The 22605-nt window shown below is 35.1% G+C and overlaps 1 protein-coding gene across 1 annotated transcript in view; it reads left to right on the forward strand.

Moving 5' to 3' along the window:
- Positions 1-1782: 1782 nt before the first annotated feature.
- LOC144445625 (orexin receptor type 2-like) overlaps positions 1783-22605 on the forward strand; it is a 75640-nt gene continuing 54817 nt past the window's right edge. The window contains exon 1 of the mRNA XM_078135244.1: positions 1783-1903. The gene's annotated coding sequence lies outside the window, so the exon portion shown is untranslated. The remainder of the gene's footprint in view (positions 1904-22605) is intronic.

A 22605-nucleotide genomic window follows, 5' to 3' on the forward strand; every position in this document is an offset into this window, starting at 1 on the left:
TTTTATGTTAAAAATCATGCCACAAGGTATCGAAATCGAATTATCAGGTTAAGTGTTACTATCGATACAAATATTGATCTTTGTTCATGTTTACGAGATTTTGCATCGACTCCATAGGGAGGTATTCTCTAGCTAGATTAACGTTGTCTGGTTTACTTTTAGCTGACGACAATTAGGCGCACGACACAGTACAAACCACTACGATCCGAACGAGTTCTCACCATGTACACTGACCATCAAGCTGTGTTTGTTTCGGTCGGTAATAATGTGACCTTTAACTTAAGCTGCAGGTCACACTTGAAGTAAGATCATGGTTCCATTCAACCGGTGTGAACTTAAGAAGACACGCGATAACACCGAGCGTCTCAGAAATTTACGACGTGTCCCTTCTGACGACGATACTTAAGTGCTAACAGCGTGACATTTCCCGGGTTACATCAAATCCACTTCGTCTTAATTACTTGATGTGTAAATTCTCCATTTTATCACCTCAAAGGCACTTGGAAAAATGTCCTTTGTAGTTAAACTCAAAACATGCGAGTGTTTCGAAGCAACGCTTTTAAATTTCTCTCATCGCCTAGACTCATTTGCCTAATTGGTGACCTAAGGTTTCCTACCCTTTGGGACAAGGTCTTTCGATAAACGGTATACGTCCCCCAAGTACCAAGACATAACACTAATAATTAGTCACAGGGGGATGTGGGATATGAGATACGCTATTTAAATTGTAACCCGAGCTTCATCTTTTGCGAGCTTCTCTCCTCAATTTTCTAGTTATTAACGAGTTCCTGGTGATTTCCTTCCAGGCATCTGGCCCTGTGTACAGTAGACAGAGATCTCTTGGCATGATACCACCATGCTGAACATGTTACCCGATTACGCTTAAATGTTAACTTTGTTATGTCAAGGTTATCTCCTTCTGTATAAGGCGACTCGACGCATTTAGAGAGAAACATTGAATTTTAACTTGTAGTACGTCTAGACGATGCACAACTCGGCGATACGAATGGTAAATTCAGGTACTCAAACAACCATGATTTACGTTGCATAATAAAAAGGAAACCTAAGTTATCATCATCATCATCATCATCATCATCATCATCATCATCATCATCATCTTCACCACCACCACCACCATCACCATCATCATCATCATCATCATCATCATCATCATCATCATCATCATCATCATCTTTTCAAATGGAACATTTATTCGCATTTGGCCTATATACAATGAAGTACTAATCTATGTACAGACAAGGAGATGTAGCAGAATACGAATGAGTTGTCTAAGTAAAAGTAAATGTTATAAAATTAAATGAAGTGAACTTAACAACTGTGATATATATTTCAGTGTGTACATTCTGAACATCTGTGTTCGCGATTTAAACATGTTACAAAGAATCAGAAGTATGGATAAAAAAAGTGATTTGAAAAGCGAAGTGATCATCATCACCTGTTTTAAACGAATCGACGGTTCAACAAAACACAATACGACAACAAGCAATTATTATACGTAAAAAGCATATTTACCCATGTATTATTTATTAAACGATCGGTTTGTGATGTCTACACGACATGAAATGTTTGTATATCCACGTGATTATATCAAAATGTCTGATTTCAGCCTGTAGGGAGTAAGATCGGATGTTGTACTAATCACGTGATTAATGTAATGAAAAACTACTGGCTAAGTATTACTTGGGACGTAGACACGCTCTCTACGGTCTTTGTACTAGCTCAGTCATTCAGCTGATAATGTTTCCACATAGCTGAGAGAGTTCCGGAGAACAAGAACAGGGAGTCAATCGTAAATACAGGACGGGGAAGAAATCTACCGAAGCCTTTGTAATTGCTTTAGGGGTTGGAACTGTTACACTGCTTCCAAAAGTAGACATAGCAGGTAAGATATTGAATCTAGTAATGATGATTTTTCAGTACCTCACTAATTTATTTGATATATTCTCGAATATAGTGAGTTAAAACTAGTCTCGATTAGAGATCTTTACATTGGCAAACATCAATCAATCAATCAATCAATCAATCAATCCAATCAATCAATCAATCAATCAATCAATCAATCAATCAATCAATCAATCAATCAATCAATGAATCAATCAATCAATCAATCAATCAATCAATCAATCAATCAATCAATCAATCGCTGGAGCACTCTGATTAACATAGTACAAAGGGAGTAGAGAAATATACACAAAAATCAGACATTATGATCAAACGTCACAAAAATGTTAGCCAAACAAAGAACTCTACTTAAAGCTGGAAAATGAAAAAGCGCTAGCTGAACTAGAACAAGAAACTCGGGACAAGCGCATCAATCTGGGGCTAGCTTATATAGGCTCAATTCCAGTAGCACATATACAGTGATTGGCACGCTCCTTACACCATGACATGGTAGAATTGCACGGGTAGATTGACATATATATGTATAAGATTTATGAATGTCAGACATGAATTTGTAATGTAATAAAAATTGAAACTTTGGATTGGATTGAATTATGATCATTTGTTATCTGGAAATGTATTGTGTTGCTCTCAGTGCTCCCAAGTCGCTGATTAAAAGAACGAGGCGACGGTGTATTTCATGTTGTTAGTAATTACTAGTAGTTATAGAGGCAGTGAAATAATTAATGAGTTTTTACGACATTCATAGAACACCAGACGCCACCATAAAATATGTAGTATTATTTGTACATAATCTATTTATATGTAAATTAAATATATGTGGTCCACACTAAAGATAAACAATTCATGAATATTGTAAACTCAGGAAATGTGGTTACCATGATCCACACTTCACCCCCCCCCCACACCCGCATTGTCCCATAAACTGCAACGATTCACAAAGAGGCCCCTCCTCTGCAATTTTTGGTGATTACCTTTGAAATAATCTTATATCGTTCAAACTACAAACAATTATATGAAGTCATCTTTAGCAGCTGGTGGGGCCCGAGCGAGGTATTTAGATATGATTTAAGCATGGTATCCTATTGTTGCTAGCTAGGCACCAACAAATTCAAAAGAGTTTACATTTTGAGTTACAAACCTCCCCGTGCATACTCGAATTCCTCTACAATGCTGATTTGCGCCTGAATAAGTTTTTCTGGTGTATAATGTATTTGTATTGTGTGCATTGTATTTACAACCCACTTCATGTTAGTGTTCACTGACTCTATTTGATACAACCAGGCAGAAACTATACAAAAGTGCACATTGTACACTTTCAAAAGAGCAAGTTTGTAACTTCTTGCTACATTTTGTATATGTACTGCAACTAGATATGCAGACAAGCGGACGCCAATGTTTTGATGTCTGCAATTTGATGGCTGTATGTCGGCATATTAGTACATTTCATTTTATTTTAAGCAAAATATCACAAAAACTGTATTCATTCAATCTTGCTATCTTCAAATTTAGCATGTGAAGTTTCTTGTTGGTAGTATCAAACAGACAAAATGTACATTAATATGAACCAGGCCGTAGCATAAATGGGGCCTCAATAACAAACTGTGCTACTTCAAGTTAATACTGGTTCTCATCCGTCTGCACGTTATACTACATAATGTATGAAAGATGAAATACGTGTTACTCAAGTCTTTGCGAAGATGTCTTGTGGTTCTTGTTAAAAAATTGTAGCTTGATGCGTGATTGGCGGGCTAGGGTTGACTGCAGTGACGCAATTACCTTAATTGAAAATTAAGATCAATAGACAGGGTATATTCTGGTCAATTAACTTCCCAAACACTCAAAAGCAACGTGATTATTCTTTTTGGGAATTCTATACCCGTCACTTCGTGTAGATATGGGGTCTTGACAAAATAAAAAAAAATGTAGAAGAAAAATTAAATTTAGAAACATTCCATCAGATTCGCTGATTAGATCCGTCGACAAAATTATATTTCGTCCAGTTACAAGCGTTTCATTCTCCCGGTCTGTCATTAATATCTCAAATTTCAATCCGATCGGGAAATCATACTTTCCTTCTGTTGAAGATTACTTAAGTACGTCAAACGCTTATCTCTTTACGGTACGTTAACATTTTCATTTTTAATCGAAATGTTGTAATGCTTTAATGTCTCCAAGGCTATGTTGTAATTACCCCGGTTTGACGCCTTAGATGAAATTGTATTAACTGAAATGCATGCAACTACAACGCCACGACTCAAGATATCTTTCAGAGACGATTATCATTGTATGTGCAAAATTTAATACGTGTCTCATGTTTTAAGCACATTTAAAGAAAGACTTTGAAACATGCTATAGTAACTAATGTAATAGCCAGTTTATAATATTCGTCGTCGTCGTCGTCGTCGTCGTCGTGTGTCATCATCATCATCATCACCACCTCCGATCGCGACCATCATCACACAGCAGAAGCAGCAGCATCACCCCCACCATCATTATCATCAGCACCAGCTTTCACCACCACCATCACCATCGACACCACCACCATCTTCACCACCATCACCACCAGTACCAGCACCAGCACCACAACCACCAGTAACAACGGCAACGACAATAATAATAATAGTAATAATAGTAACAGAGCAGAAACAACAACAACAACAACAACAACAACGACAACGACAACAACAACAACAACGACGACGACGACGACGACGACATAACATAATGTAAAACATACTGAAATGCAGAGTGAGCAAAGACGAAACCGTATATAACTAATAACTTCCCATAAAGGAGCATCAAATAGCATCCAAGATACACACGTCTACCACCTCATGTAGTTGCTTGACAATGCGTCCTTATTCTGCATGAGCACTGCCTATTTGAGAAACATTTTCCTTATACTATACACACCTTCGGGCAATAGTAAACCATATCTCTCCTACGCTAAAATGTAACCACTAGTATAGATCTACGCACGACACTGATATGAAACAAATACTTTTATTAATACCATGTCTCGAAGCATTAAATAAAATGATAGACACAAATTAGCTAGTTTCACATTTCAGGCTTTTAGTATATCAGGAAATTACATTAACTTACAGGATGGTAAACTAAAGCATATTGTATGAACTGCACCTTGAGAAAGGTTTTTCGCAAATATTTAATCGGTGAACACTACAAAAAATACACGATCGCTATGATGGTACAAATGCTTGAGAAAGAAGCCAGACTGATGGCTATAAACCTCGTGGGTCATAAGGGAAATGAGCTTTACAAGAAATACAGTCTAATATCCTGCAGCATCACCATTTAATGCGTTAGAGCAGTGTAATAATTTCTTAAAGTTACCCACTGAAATGGATTAGCTGAAATCAAAGCAACGTCGTACCGACATATCACGTTACATTTCCTTAGAGAAATCTCTTTTTCTGTATACATTACTAAAACTCAAGGAGGAAATAATACACGCAATATGCTTGGGATCGAGGTATTTGGAAAAAAGCTCTTCTGGTTGAATGGGTACAAAACTGACAAACTATGATTGAAAATTGTGTGGTTCAATGTTAACTAGAATTTCACACCAAACATTGTGATTTTTCAATTAATAGGAGTCATTCTCATGTCCTAAGTTTTCTTAAGTACTCGATGGTTGGGTTTTGAGGTCAATAAGACTTCACTTAAAGATTGTAATTTATTCGATGCGACGAGTATATTTTAATAGGCAATTGGATGGACGTAAGCATGAACTAAATCTGTATGTTGTGATTCCAAAATGGAAAACAAAATGCAAAAGAACGTACGTTTAACTTAATATGATAACGCCGTAACTTTGCACCTTGCCGTTCAAGCTGTCAAGCTTTTAAAATCATCATATTGGGTAGCTGAATCATTTGCAGGGTTGCTAAATCATTTGCAATTGGTTGGCTTAGCCAACTTGGTTATCTGGATCATTTGATTGGCTATCATAGCCATTTGATTGGCTATCTCAGTGAATCACTTGAGAGGTTATTTGAATATTGATTGAATCATTTGATTGGCTATCAGTTATCTGAATACAAATTATTCAGATTGATTAGGCCAAACACAAGGAATTGTGCGGTTCTGATTACGCTCAATTTTAGAATTGGTTGGGTAGGTATATTTTTTATTTTATTTTTTAAATATATATTTGTTTTTCATATGTGACAGGCTAGGTGTTTTCCGTTGTTTTCCATATGGTGTTATTGGTTTCTTCTCATCAGATGTACAGCCATTACAGATTGGAAGAACAGTTTCATATTTTCTTTTTAAGTTGATGTCAGTTTCCGCATCCACTATTTCTTGCAAGACTTCATAATTTTTCGAGACTTTATTATTTGTTCCTAGTTTGGAAAACTAGGTGGGGTCGGGTAACCGGAACCAAACAATATTTTTATTAGGCGTTATCGCAATTGTCTTCGAATTATGACAATCAACAACTCCACCAGGTTCACTTCTTTATATATAAAATAATTTCGATATCATTTTAATTTCATACAGCGCTTGAAGCTCTGGTATAATCTCCGTGACTGTGTGTAGCATGATGTTAACATGAACAAAATGTCATTATGCTGCAACGTTCCTGCGCCGTACCTTCGCATGCATTACAAATAGACGCAGCCATCTTCAAATGTAAGACTATTTGTCAATGACGTCATAACTAATCACTAACCACTAAGCCATGTAGGGGCGTGCTACATACACATACATCACATCAGTTCCTTCAGGGGTGTGCATGGAATTAAAACGAGGCGTCGTTAGCCAGGATACAACTATGTATGTAGATGATGAAAACTGTTGGTGATGTAGTCATTTGTAATCTTTATGCCTCATCACGCCATATCTTTCCGATATACTGATCATAAATGATTACCACAATAAACACAATGTGGGGACAGAGACGCTTCAGAGAATATTAGCTTATCATATATTTGACACAACTTTACACGACGACGTCTTCAGAGATTATCTCCCTTAAGACATATCGAGATCATAACTTGAATTGAAGTAAATTTCATGAGTTACAACCATGTACGTCAGTCAACAGAATACAAGAATTACAATGTAAGTTGTATTAATATAACACACAGACATGTGTACTATATATCATGTACATAAAAATTCTTGGCATTTGGGTCTCGTACATAAGCTTACGCAGCTATTTTTATGTAGAATACTGTGTAAACACATACACCCAGATTATCACATACATGGAACATACGATCCATGGATAGTGCAAAATAAACTAGGTAACATTCAGGCAATATTTAAAGGAAAACCCCTAAAACTTCATTTTACCTTCTGAACATGAAGAATATGTTAGCTGTCTGTCTGTCTGTCTGTCTGTCTGTCTGCCTATCTATACCTGTATGTGGACAAGATATTTATAACTACTCCATCAATTTTAATACAACATTTTACATATATTTCTTATGGGAAAGGTAAGAATATGTTAGTTTTTGATAAACATCACATGAATATTAATGAGTAATTTGCACAATAAATAACGTTTGGCAAATAGGCAAATAATTTTTTTAATATCTTAAAAAAGTGCAATCTTCAAATTTCATATCAAGTGGTGCATATGTCGATCATAACAAATCACACGTGTCCGATCTAGCTTGAAGATGTCGTTTTTGTATTTTAAATGAGTAATTTGCATAATTAATGTTGTTTTAATTGGACGATATTTTAAATGCAAATGTCATATTTCATCTAATTTTTAAAATATTATTTGACGTTGAAAAAACGCGCTTGTCCTTTATTATAAAGCTTGTTGATGCAGCTTTTGATTGCAATGAGTCACTTGCATGATGATTGAGGTATTTAGGCAATATCTTAATTCACACCTCAATTTTGATATGACGGTGCATATATTGTCAAAAGGCAAAGGCCTATATCTTATCTTTTAAACATTTATACGTTGATGATAACTAAGGATATTTAGAAACATTAATCCCCACGAGTGAAACAACAATTTGAAAATGAATGTAATGAGAAATTCCCCCACTTGCCTTAAGGACACTGTTCTAAGTAATAGACACCATTTTACGACAAGTCAGTTATGGCTGGCTTTATGCAAACTGAATGAATGCACATATATTGTTCTCGCTCATTGCAATACTCCCCCCCCCCCCCGCCACGGAACTAACCAACTATTTAGATGTGCGACCCAAGTTCAAAACATCTACTAAGATGTTTAATCCAAAAAATAGACAGATTTTTAAGGACAATATGCTGGTCAATTACCTTTACTCTGATGCTGTAAAGGTACTTCTAAAGCATGAAGACGTTTCCCAAGCTTCCCAAGGATTTTTCAGATGAAAAACTCGACCCATGTTCAGGGATTTATTTGTTAAAAAGTAACCAATTTGGGTGACACATATACCTTTGTATCTTTCTACGGGAGTGCCCCGGGCTATAACCTTCCTGAATTCAATAACTCGACAAGCCTATAAAACAACTGGATGTCTTATAGGTATAGAAAAATAGATTTGACGAAGTGTGAACGTTTTTCATTACACTGAATTTAGCATAACGCATGTATATATACCATGGATGACAATGCCACTTTCCCTCACGCTATAATACTGTGTCGCTATTCTGTCAAGTCAGTCAGCCATGTAATCGAAACTGTGATGCCGTCATGATAACTGTCGACATACAGTGTATTTTATTTGGATTTATCAATTGGTTATTGTCGACAAAGGTATACACATCTCAGTATCGCATTACTTAGTCTTTGAAGTTCATTGGAACCAAATACGGTAGTAGACGTGGCAATTGTCAATACACAGACTGTTCTGGAATGAAATGATGGAAGGGATGGATGGATGGGGTTTGGGGTGGGGGGACGTGATGACTTGATTCGGCCATGTGCATATAATAATAACGTAGTAAACATGGAAACAATAATGGCCACATACATACATACATACACACATACACACATACATACATACATACATACATACATACATACATACATACATACAGAGACACCTTCATTGTTAATATAGGCAGGCAGACAGACAGACAGACAGACATACGCACGCAAGCACGCACACACACACATACATACATACATGTACATACATACATACATACATACATACATAAATGCATACATACATACATACATACATACATACATACATACGTACGTACGTACGTACGTACATACATATAGACAGACGTCCAGTCAGAAAGACAGACAAACAAACAAACAAACAAACAAACAAACAAACAAACAAACAAAAAGACAAAAAGACAGACAAACATTGAAAAGTTAAGCGAAAGTTAATCAGAGCAATGTCCACAACGTTTTCAGTATAAACTGAACGATTTTTCTACTTTTAACGCAATATCTGTGCTATGGACGACTTTACCTAAGACCACAGTGTGTTGAGATTGGAATTCGATGATATTAACCCCTCCATGTCTATTATTTCCTAGCTGAATTCCTGTTTTGCATTTTACCGAATATTTATTATCATTTTGATTCCTAAAATCGTGATGGAGGATGTGTAAGAGCACATAGGTCGTGAGACTGTTTATATTTCAAGACGTTTCACGCCAGTTTCAAAATCATATCCAAACATACAACATTGTTTGTTTTCTAGTGGTTTTCAAACCGAGCGTAAAACATCGACTTCAACTCATTTGTATATTTTAATGAGGTGTGTCGGGAAGCAGTTACTATATAGCGGGGTATCAATATTTTAAATTTTTAGCATGTTTATTTAAACTTTGACGACTTTGATTTCATCAATCACTGGAAGGTGGGTGAGTTATTAAAGTAATACTATTAGCAGCTACTCTACTGTCTTTTCACGCTGCATGGCGTGTTGTACTAAAGCCCAGTGGAGTTGAGAAATTGCTCTGTAGACGGTACAGAGTCAATGCAATCGAAGTGTATAATACAACGTGCAAACACTTTCCCCTCTGTGTCCTATCAACAAAGACGGGTAAGTAGGTCTTGAATAGGTTTTAATAGTATTACAAGGATACAGCACAGAATTTGAACTAAAAGGTATTTTTGACGATATCAAACACAGAGGTAAAGATGTTTCCATGGCTCAGCTTACTGAGGATTCAGCTTTAAGCCTAGAATGTAATTCACATGTGTGTATACGTATGTAATTATACTGGATAGATAATCCAAGGGCATATTAAACATACCACATTAAAACAACACGTCGTTAATGAAGCTAGTAATAATGGAGTTGTACGGATGCAAAATGAGAATTAACTTAAATTGCTTATTGCAAAACCGATAGCTTTCCGTTTTCTTTAGGTATTCATTACACAGTATATCCAGGTGGAGTAATTGACCTAAATTTGAGTATATTAAATAGAATGTATGAAACAAGCATATCCAGGGGTTGATGGTGAAGGAGTAGGGAGAGGTGGCACAGGGCAAGGGTCTCTACATTGATATCTGAAAGCCTGAGTGGGAACAGGTTTAATAATGGGGCGGTGGTGGTTCTCATTGATTGGAGAAATATGGAACAAAACACCCCAAATACTTAAAAATGTCTCCTAAGCAAGGATAAAAGCTTTGGCTGCCCTTGTCAACGGGTCGTGTTATTGTAGTTCTACTACTCTTTGTCTCGTTTCCATTGTTTCAGCCATGCTCTAGTGTCTAGTTAACAGGACGCTTCAATCTCAAGGCCAGTTTTGACACGATGAAAGTGTTCGCAAACTTGTTAACCACCAATGAAACTGTCCCCAGTCTTGTTAATCAATATGAAATTGTCTTGATAACTACCAATATCACTCTGTCAAATCGTAAACACACAAACCTGCCAAACTGCTGCTAAACCCGAAACTTTGTTTTCCGTTTTGCATCATTCTGTTCTCCAGTAAAGTGTGCATAAACATCCATCTGTACCATGGCCGGGTCTCAAACTACAATACCGCTCTGCACAAAGACCGAGTCTTTCACCATAGGGACTGCTTTCTGAAGCGATTTGTGAAATTTAGGGTTTCTATATTAATGATTATTAACACGGTAAGGAGCAAGTGTATTGAGTTACATAACGGAGCTGTATGATAATAATGACTATATGTTGGCGTAAAAAAAAATATTAGTAAAAACATGACAAATTCGAAGTATTTAATAGGCACGTACCCTACTTATACTGAGTAATGTAACTTGTAATACGTGTAGTACTTTTACAGATGTAATGTTCCCAATTCATATCACCAAGACAACCATCCAAAATGTGAACATCATATTCACTTTCATAATCACTTTCTTTTCAGTTTTGACAATGAACCTTTCTGCAAATTTAACTTGTTTCCTCCCCAACATGGGTTGTTGCTAAGTTGAGGTTTAAGACGAAACTATTTCTTTGTTCACTCGACTGAATAGGAAATTTGAAAGGTTTGTTGCTAAGTTATCTGATGTACTAGATGTATAGAAATGTAAAGAATAATAGACAGTTCAATTTAATGTATTATCCTTGGTGAAAACATCACGTTGCCATGGTTACCACCTCTCGCTTGAGCCACAGTATATGGGATATTGTAGGAAATGGAACGACATGCCTTTTTGTGAGATATGAGCAGTTTCAGCACCGTTAATCAGGTACAAAACAGATCAATATATATCGATCGTACAACGTATGGTCGATTTGCCTCGAAAGATTGGTGATGGATTGATTTTGAGGAAATTGAACATACACAACTTTGATATATTCGGAACACTGTTTCACAAGGTGTTGACCTTTGACCTGACCTTTCACCCATATTCAATTTTGATATATAGTAAATAGAGTAAGAGTCAAACCCAATGATTTGTGTTGTAATACTCAACGCCTAAAGGCAGTGAATTTCATATGTTTGACTTTCTAACTCTACGAACCACAAGTTACTTAAAATGATTATAGGGAAAGACTATTTGGATATGAGTCGATAAATAATTTATGCTAACATGTTTGAGTAATTGTATTACATTGAATGCAAATCATACACAAATATTGAGTATGCACAACAGAAACATTTCATAAAATTTCACCTCTATTATATTTCTGGCATTGACGCAACTCACTAACTGGTGACAACAGAATACCAATCGTGTTAATTTCTTGATACAATATACCTGCAACAACGAAGTGTATATATATATATATATATATATATATATATATATATATATATATATATATATATATATATATATATATATATATATATTAAGTACATCAACATCTCCTGACGAAACAGGCTTGTAGAGACGAAAAACCCGACTTGATTTTCTTCTACCCTCAACATATATATATATATATATATATATATATATATATATATATATATATATATATATATATATATATATATATATATATATATATATATATATTCACACACACACAAACACACACAAACACTTAAAGTATGGTCCGTAACCTTAGTATAAATTAATAGTATCCTTAAATTAACGATTTTCACTGCAGTCTTCGTTTTTCATTTCCTACATACATTCCTTCCAAGCATTAGTTTGCCAAACTGTCATCTCAATTTCTGACTCTGAGTTCATATCAATACAATTTTTTATCTTTTACTTTTCCCTTGTCAGCGATTGTTAAGAAGGAATAGAGAGAACGGTTGATCATCATCCCTTTTGGATGCTGTGATGTGGAAGACTCAGAAAACTGACACGTCGTTATTGTTCAACGATTGTGTGCATAAGCATGACTGACTTCAAAATTTAATATATAGAATTTCCTATTTATCACAGTGTACATAACGTGCTTGTCACGTCTTTGTTATCTTGTAATCGAATGAGATGTTGGGGAAAAAGACAAATAATGACAGGCAGACAGACAGACAGACAGACAGAAAGACAGATATTGACAGAGGGTCGGGCGGACAGAGGAGAGTGGCGTACAAGTTATTCGAAAACTTTCTTGGAATAGCATAGCAAATCCTTTCAAACGGAGTATTGTGTTAGTTGGACCAGTAGTAGTGAAGTGGTGTCTCTTTCAGTCATCTGTTTCCATTTGTCTGTCTGTCTGTCTGTCTGTCTGTCTGTCTGTCTGTCTGTCTGTCTGTCTCGACAAAAGATCACACACATTCCGATAAACAAGAATTCCGCAGGCATTGAACTTATCAAAAAAATTACCCCTTGGCATTTCAAGACGACTGAGCAAACTATCTCAAGTGTCAAAAACTATTAGAGCTACTGTCACAAATCGTTTAGTATAAACAGATAGGTGTGGTATCCTTGAGACAGGTCGACCCTGTAAAATTCGGATACATATTTTTCATGCTAATTATCGACATATCAAACACCGTATGTGCATTCCTACATGGATTACTACAAACGCCTGTTCACGTCTCACAGCTGGGTGCTTGCAGATGGTGTGAAAACAGTAATATTTGGCATATTAGAGCAAAACGGAGACAAGAGTATGCACAGGAATTTACATACAAGTCACACCGATGCCGTCATCATGAATTAGGATCTCAGAAGTACATACACATTAAATTGTCCATGTTAATTATAAATATTTGGTTTCTTGCCCCTGCTTAAACGAAAAGGAGATATTAATTTATCGCAAAACAGGAAAAAATCGTCACATCGATGCTTAACAGCACAGTGCCATTATTGAAAACACAACGACAAAGCCTCAAAGTTCAGAATATGGCATGTCAAACCAGACCAGACCATACCATACCACACCACGACACGACTCAATACAATACATCACACACACACACCACCACCACCACCACCACCACCACCACCACCACCACCACCACCACCACCAACAACAACAACAACATTAACAACAAACAACAACAACAACAACAACAACAACAACAACACAACACGACACAACACAACGCAATACCAAACCACGACATATCACAAAACAACTCAAAACAATACCACATAAGAACACAATACACCCACGGCGAAACGACTCGACACGACACGACACGACACGACACGACACGACACGACACGACACAACACAATCCAGTACAATACAATACAATACAATACAATACAATACAATACAATACAATACAATACAATACAATACAATACAATACAATACAATACAATACAATACAAAAATGATAGCGTAGTCTATCAGACCCAAAACAAAGACTCAATACATAACCAAGCACTTTATAGTATAGTATAGCATAGCACAGCGTTGCAAATTACTAGTATAACATACAGTATCACGACCAACCAGAAATACAAAACAGGAAACTGTCACAAAAATAACGTATATATGAGTCGTGACGTTGTTCACCACACAGAATAACACGGTCCAATGCAAGACAGCATATCAAACACTTCGCACACTTCACCATTACACAATGATTGTTGGCATGTCTACTTTGCATTTTACTTGTTACTTCTGTAATAGGTGCCGATGGCTATAGTAAATTCATCTGGCATCTACGTAATACTTGCATAGGTGAATAGAACGTAGTACAACACAACCCTATACATGTAATGTACATTAGTCGTCCCTAGCTCGACTAATGGCTTTAATACTGTTACAGTGCTTACAGATAATACCAAGCCGTGTTAAATTTCATTCAACGAGAAGACCGTACTGAATATAGCCTTTGAAGTCTTCTAAGTGTATTTACCTTTCGACTTTCATCCCCGAACCACGTAGCAAGCAGAATCCGATGCATTTTTACGGTTAGCTTCATGCCGTGAATAGGAATAACCTTTCGACACATGTAATCCACGTACATAAATTTAAAAACCCGACATCGGTGGTGACATGACGAAAACACAGCTGAATAAATATTTACACGTTTCGACTTATGTTTTCCTACATTGAAAGGTTCATTTTTCTTGGGAATATGTACACGTTTCGACTTATGTTTTCATACATCGAAAGGTTCGTTTTTGTTGGGGAGGATTAACTTCGTGTTACTTTTAGCTCGAGTGACGTCATATGTTTAGCCAAAGAGTTCAAGGGTCATGGTAAATAGTCACCAAATTGAAGATAGATTTGGGAAACACAGGGCAAACCTTTGCTCACCGCTGTAAAAATAAACCCAGACTATTTGTTCATATATTTCATGATCAGCCAATTCGACCACCGTACAACTTTGTTCACTTATAAGTTCACCCGTGTGTTCACATATATATGACACAGTTTAGGATACTGTGAAAATCGAAATCCATGTATGTCACCCCATGCAACAAAATTAAAGTCATGCGACTTTGATGGTATAAGGCAAACATGAAGCCAAATAATACACACCGTAAAGTTCCAACATCCTGTGGTCAAGGACATCTCAAGGGTAACATATATCCCAAGGTGTAAACACGGTATTGTGTATTTGAATATGAACTTGACCGACAATACATGTTGTGCAGGACAGGTTAAAGCGTCAGTTTATAAAGTTCCTTTTAGACCTTGATCTTCCTGGTTTATCTCCGATCTTTAAGTTAACCATGAACCTTACACAAGTACGGTCTATGATTTGACAAGCTATACCCCCGGCAAATATTTTCGGCCATATTCGAAATGACGTGCGAATTTTAATCAAGTTCATTATCAATGCCCTTGATGTATGTGGTTAGAAGCAAACACACAGTATACTCTATAGCAAAAGTGAGGGCTTCATCTACGGATACCTTATATAAGTAGATACTACCGATTTATATATATATATATATATATATATATATATATATATATATATATATATATATATATATATATATATATATATATATATATATATATATATATTTATTTGGGTAGTTTTATGTACCACATATTGCCACCCAATGGAAATTGGAACTGACATAGGATGCTTTTTCTAAAGTCTCGTTGTTACCATGGAGATAAGATTTGCCAGTCGTTGATAAGTACAAATCAGGGAAGGGTTGAAAGGTTGTCAGAGTTTATTTTCTTAAACACACGTAAAGCTTTTAGTTAAAGCCACTGTAAATGTACAATGCAATGATTGCACTCAATGGAAATAACAAATCGATAGGTAAGAGGATGTGTGTTGTCCCCAGCTGAAGATGTTTTCATAACGACCCTATGGCAATAAAACGGTCGATGCGATTGCGTCTTATGTAAAGTGTTATTCATAAATCGATCGTTATCTAATGTATGTTCTTTCGATGCTACAGGAAATAATTGGCACTTCATATATGGAAAAAAGAAAATGAGTTGTTATATGTATAATTGATTTAAAAAGTTAGCTTAATTTATAGCGTTAACATTATTCAAATGTAAATTATAATGTTAACAATGTAAATTGCAGTGTTAAAATTGTAAATTATAGTGTTAACAATGTAAATTACAGTGTTAACAATGTAAATTAGTGTTAAAATTGTAAATTATAGTGTAACAATGTAAATTATAGTGTTAACAATGTGAATTATAGTGTTAACAATGTAAATTACAGTGTTAAATTGTAAATTATCGTGTTAACAATGTAAATTATAGTGTTAAAATGGTAAATTATAGTGTTAACAATGTAAATTAGTGTTAAATTTAAAATTGTAAATTATAGTATTAACAATGTAAATTATAGTGTTAAAATTGTAAATTATACTGTTAAAATTGTTCAAATGGAAATTATAATGTTAAAATTTTAATTATTGTGTTAACATTGTTCAAGTGTTAATTATAGTATTAAAAATATTCAAGTGTTAATTATAGTGTTAAATTGTCCAAGTGTTAATTATAGTGTTAAAATTGTTCAAGTGTTAATTATAGTATTAAAAATATTCAAGTGTTAATTATAGTGTTAAATTGTCCAAGTGTTAATTATAGTGTTAAAATTGTTCAAATGTAAATTATAGTGTTAAAATTGTTCAAGTGTTATAATAAACGAAATGTAATCGTATACCTATATTAAATTTTTCATCCAATTTATATCAATGTTAAAGGTTATAAACCTTAACATTCACCTTCATAAACCTTCAAAACTCTACTTTTGATCAATTTGTAGCTCTTTCTACGACATATGTGGCAAACAAAAGTGCGTCTGGCAACATACACTTGAAAACAAATCATGATCTGTTTTCATGAATAAAGACGTGACGCATCTTGGAAGACCTAGATGACAGCGATAGAGGAAAATGACATTGGAAGGTTTATCCATTAGATTACTATACCCATATGGAACTGCGGGGTTGCTTTGTCGGTATGGCACACAGTTTGAATAGCAAATTAGTTTATGCCTCTACTGATCTATCAAGATAAGGGTAGGTGCTATTTACAAGGTAATCACTAACCTTTCCGCAGGCCGTTCACCCTATATCTCCCCTTTTAACAAAGTCAATTATTCTGTAAGGATGCTGAGGAGTTGATCACAGACTACTATAACATTGTACGTCATTCCGGCTACATATTTACGCTGACATTCATATCTGGATGGAAGTTCATAAAGGCGTCAGGTCTTGACAAGGTACTAAACTCTCACTTCTTTACTAAGCATGTTTCCGAAACGACTAATCATCTTTACAACTCATATTCCAAAGTACATTTGTGAGCGCCAACACGTTTCTACTTCTCCAGATAACTGTTGATTTACTCTCTAGATGAGAATACGAAACATAATTACTATGACAACCATGTCATCTGCAGGAGGGCGTCGCCTGTCTCCACAACCATTTTGGTAAAATCGCTACACTTTATCAGTAACATGTCTCAAGGTTTATCACGAGTCTCAATAAAATCTTATCAACATTGGTCCATTTCATGATGGCATGATAAAACATTTTAAATACAGCCATGTGTGTATTACCATTATCACATAGTCACACAAAATGTAGGAAAGCAAGACGATAAAATGTAACAATATTAGGAACATTTATTAAGGGTGAAACAGACGATGAAATGTAGCAACCTAATGTAACTGAGCTGGTTCAGGTGGCATGTTTTTCATAGTTTGAGTGATTCTTTTCTTTTTTATTTACTTTGTGATCCCACTCTAGACTTGCACAAAGATAACAAATGAACACATGCATCGTATATTGAGCTGAGCTGTTTTCGATAACATAACTTCAGAGAATATAGGGTGGGCAGGTCGGTCTAAATTGAATTTTTCTCTTTTGGAGAAATTGCATCGACACTAAGACAAACTTCCTGTTGATCTCAATACTTTAGTGGGAGTTTAGTCACAATGCTATGTGAAAGTAGACGAAGACAATGCATAGACTGTACTGTTTGAATTCAACTTCGTCTTTAAAGACTAGGTTTCTCTGGAATGGGATGAAAAGAATGACTAGTGTGAGATACTTTGGTTGGAAATTATGCACCGAAATAGAAGTAAATTCTCAGCATTTTTTTTTTACCTTTTAGAATTTTAAGGGTCGGTAACTAAAATTAGTGTCAGTCGGGTTATCGGAAATAAACTTGTTTTCGTTTGGCCGGAGCGAATTTTGAATGCAGATTTTTTAGAAACCAAAACTTTGATGTGATATGTATTCACTAACCGGTAGGCCTATAACTGAAATGTGTGTGCAACTAATTCTTCGTGAGATAATTTCGCAGGCTTGCATATATCCACGAAATATGAATATAGGCTCCTTTGGTTACTTTCCAGCCGGAAATTAGTTGTGGGCTATAAAGTCATCGGCCACTTTGTTGCCAGAAATTAGTTGATTAAAACACTGGCCTTTTCAAAATTTTCACCACTTTTCATTTACATTTTTGATTGATTTCACAGAATTAATTTACTTTAGTAATTCATGTCAGTATTTTAAATAAAGGGTACACTGTTATGAAATCAGTTCCAAATCGAAGTCGTAGATGAGGTCTTGAACTACTATTTATGTTGGGAATCGAATTACAGTCACTTTTGGCAGCCATCGCCAACATACGCGTATTTTCATCTTTCATACTACGACATGGGGGTAGGTAAGGGCAACTCTTCAAAAATGCCAATTTATTCCAGCTGGCAACAAAATAGGAATAATGTAACACATCTGTTACCACTGGTCCCTGAAATCTCGATAGACTTTCGTACTAGTAATAGTCCCAAAGTTGCAGTGAAATTGACTTTAACATTCTTGCTTGCTGCTGATACAAAACAACGTTAATCGCAAGAATATTATGTAATCTGTAGATATAGACTTGCAGATGTCGCGTAGGTAGGAAGTATGTTAATTTGAATTTAACCCAAATGTGTTTCTTAAGATATGTATATAAATTCAATACCATATATATCCTATCAACTTAATGTAATGAAAACCAAAGCCGAATAACAAACTGGCTCTAAATACGATGTTTTATAATTTTCCTTTCACTGACATGAATTTCTTTCCAATTTGTTAATGTTCTTTTTATTAACAGAATACCCATACATAATTTGACATGATATTGAGATTGAGTACAAGGCATTCCGTGATGTGTAGTAATTTCCAATTCATTTCATGTATTGCCTTAAAATTAGACTTAATTACCTCATTCTGAAAAGAAGTCGATAAAGTATTATTATAGATGGCAGGGATATTACTAGAATGCATTCTAAAACACGACGTCCGTTCTGTATCAAGAAACCTCTTAAGATTGTCTGATTGTTCGAAAACATTACAGTGTACATTTTTGGTGATAGCATCTTTAAGTGAGGTCAAAGGTCAGCGATAAAGAAGCAATTGCATGACGAATATAAACAGGGATTTCAAAGGATTGATGTTGTCTGATGGCCGTGATAAGTAGACACCGGTGCAACAAACTGGATAAACGAATTGATAGCTTTCCCAAGGTTATTAATTTGAGAAGTTTAGAAGTGTTATTAAATGAAACCCGAAATGAGGCACGTTTAATCAGAGGAAGTGGTTTGATGATTTACTCTCTACAGACATCTAAGGGACTTGTCACTATCAGATTTCTGAGAGGCAGTCATATTATAAACAGGATGTAGTCACTTGATATTGAAAACTATACCATTATCCTTAAGGCATCGTAGAATGACACTCCTGGCTATCTACAAATCTCGTAATGATTAAATATTTTATCTTATACTACAACCATTATTACCATGTAATAATGAAGACTAAAATTATAATGTAAATTCTCGACAGGCTTTTAAAGTTGTCATACAGATGAGGATTGGGTATGTAGTTTGGATTTGTAATTTATAAAACAATTTTATCATGGAGTCCTAATTGAAAATTCAAAGGAAAACAACATATGGCAAGTTCTTGTTTGTAACACAATACAATGTAAACAGCTAAAACAATTGTAAAAAAGTATGTATAAAAATAACAAACATTTTACACATTTATAAGTCTTTTGCAATCTATTGAGTTACAAAGAAGGACTTGGCATTTCTTGTTCCACACAATGATTTTTCAAGTAGAAAGCCATGATAAAATTGTTTTATAAATTAATAATCCAAACTACATACCCAATCCTCATCTGTATGACAACTTTAAAAGCCTGTCGAGATAAAATAAATACCCCATTGCTGTACATATCACATTGTCAACTATGTTGTTTCATTTTGTAAACTTATGATTGAAGCAAAACGCGGTATTTAGCTTGGGGACAGAATAATGAAAAATTAATATGGGTATTTACTTATTTTGTTGTATCAATCAATCAACCAACCAACCAACCAACCAACCAACCAACCAACCAACCAACCAACCAACCAACCAATCAATCAATCAATCAATCAATCAATCAATCAATCAATCAATCAATCAATCAATCAATCAATCAATCAATCAATCAATCAATCAATCAATCAATCAATCAATCAATCAATCAATCAATCAATCAATCAAACAAACAAACAACGTTACTATGGTTTCCTACTTGAAAGGAATTGACCAACATAGTAAAATAAAGCCTGTGTTTTCACTCACTATATATTGTATAGGAATGTGAACAAGTTTGTTATTGTACAGGTACGTCTCAGTGATTTGTAAATTTAAACAAAATGGGTGAACACAAATAATCACTAAGTAACGACAAGTCTGTGTATGTATTTGTAATGAAACACCTCTGTTGCTTGCATACGTATAATTCCTTACCCTATTTTACAGCAGTCAGTTTAATAATTAATAATTTAAATAATTTGATGTATCTTGTACTTAGAGATAATTAGGTCGATCAATGAAAAGGTGGTGAACGTGACGTTTTGTGACTCACTAATTGACATCTACTAAAGTAGCTAGGAGGAAAACAGCTTCACTTTTGGTTTCCAGGTAACGTAGCGTACGCCTTGGAAAACAAAACAAAACAAAACAAAACAAAACAAAGCAAAACAAAACAAACAAACGAAAACACTTTTGTTGTCGTTTTGTTCAAGAAAACACAAACCCACAACAAACAATCAAGGGTCACCATATAATATTTTTTTACATCGACGTCAAAATGATACCAGAAATTAGTCATTTTAGAATCCAATATGGCCGCCGAATATCCGTATTAACTGTATGGAAGAGAATAAACCAAATACGATTTACTTGAAAAATGGACGGCAAAGCCCTAAATTGATTTATTATTTCTAAATTAGTGTGTAGAACAGAGTTTCACACGGCAAAGTCTGGAGAGAGTTTAAAAACTTTGATTTTACAGAGGAATATATTTTGGTACCCGAGCCTCAGTGTACCTCAATCCAAGTATGTACCATTTGTCTAATAATAATAAGTATGTCCTTCTGGTATTTTTAATCACATGAAGTTAGATTGAACATGTATGTCCTCCGCAATTTACTCTTATCAGAATTCAGTGAGATATAAATACGTCTTTTTACATATTTTTCATCATATTTTACTTACAAAATTGCATGCTTCAGTTCTTTCTAATGAGGGGAATTATTATATGTAAGGTATGTCCCATTGGTAGGGGAATTACATTTCAGTATTTTCTCTTTCGATTATAGTTAGTGGGAATATATAAAACTAAAATCATTTCCAACCAATAATAATGAAGATTTATAAAAATTTTATTATATTTTCCGTGTCAAAATAAACCATTTGCCTATTTCCAGAGCCTCCGGTTTAGCTACTTTGCATTTGGTTTTTGAGTTGATAACCGCACAGGGTTCAAAAGTATTTGATTTCCTGTCGCCCTAATGTTTGATCAGTACGGCACAGACACCTATAAACTGAGTGCAAAAGTTGCACTCCCTCTACGGAAGGTGTGAGCTGAATATTTGGAGGGGTCGATGAAAGTACTATTTGATTTTCTCAACAAATCTCGAATGTATCAAAGGTGTGAGCACCCGTGGTACTGCCCTAGTAGATATTGAATGTGCAAACTGTAGTTCTTTTTGCTCGGTTGTGGATGATAAAAGTAGCATCGAGTTTACAACTGCAACTGGACAGTGTAGTTTTGATATAAGAACTTGCAGAACTCTTTGTTCAAACTGTATGGTCTTTGTAGTCTTAATAAAGAGCATGGTGCCGCCTTCTGTTGTTAATGTATCTTGCCTAAAAAGCCTAATCTCTTACGGTCATATTTACCTTGCGATAAAGGGAGCAGTGTTGACATTCTAGCAAAAGTGAAAAGTGATATAGAGAAGTCAGACCTACAAATGTTCTAAAATTTAGATGTTATCTCACTCGAGCAAAATGGAAAACGTTAATTGTATTGATTCTGTGATTTTGAAATCACTGTCAATATTGAGTAAGCATTAAAGCTTGTAGAATTGTTACGTCTGTGTTTTAATATGCCGTCCTTAGAG

The sequence above is a fragment of the Glandiceps talaboti genome, chromosome 14 (assembly GCF_964340395.1).
Source record: "Glandiceps talaboti chromosome 14, keGlaTala1.1, whole genome shotgun sequence".
NCBI lineage: Eukaryota > Metazoa > Hemichordata > Enteropneusta > Spengelidae > Glandiceps > Glandiceps talaboti.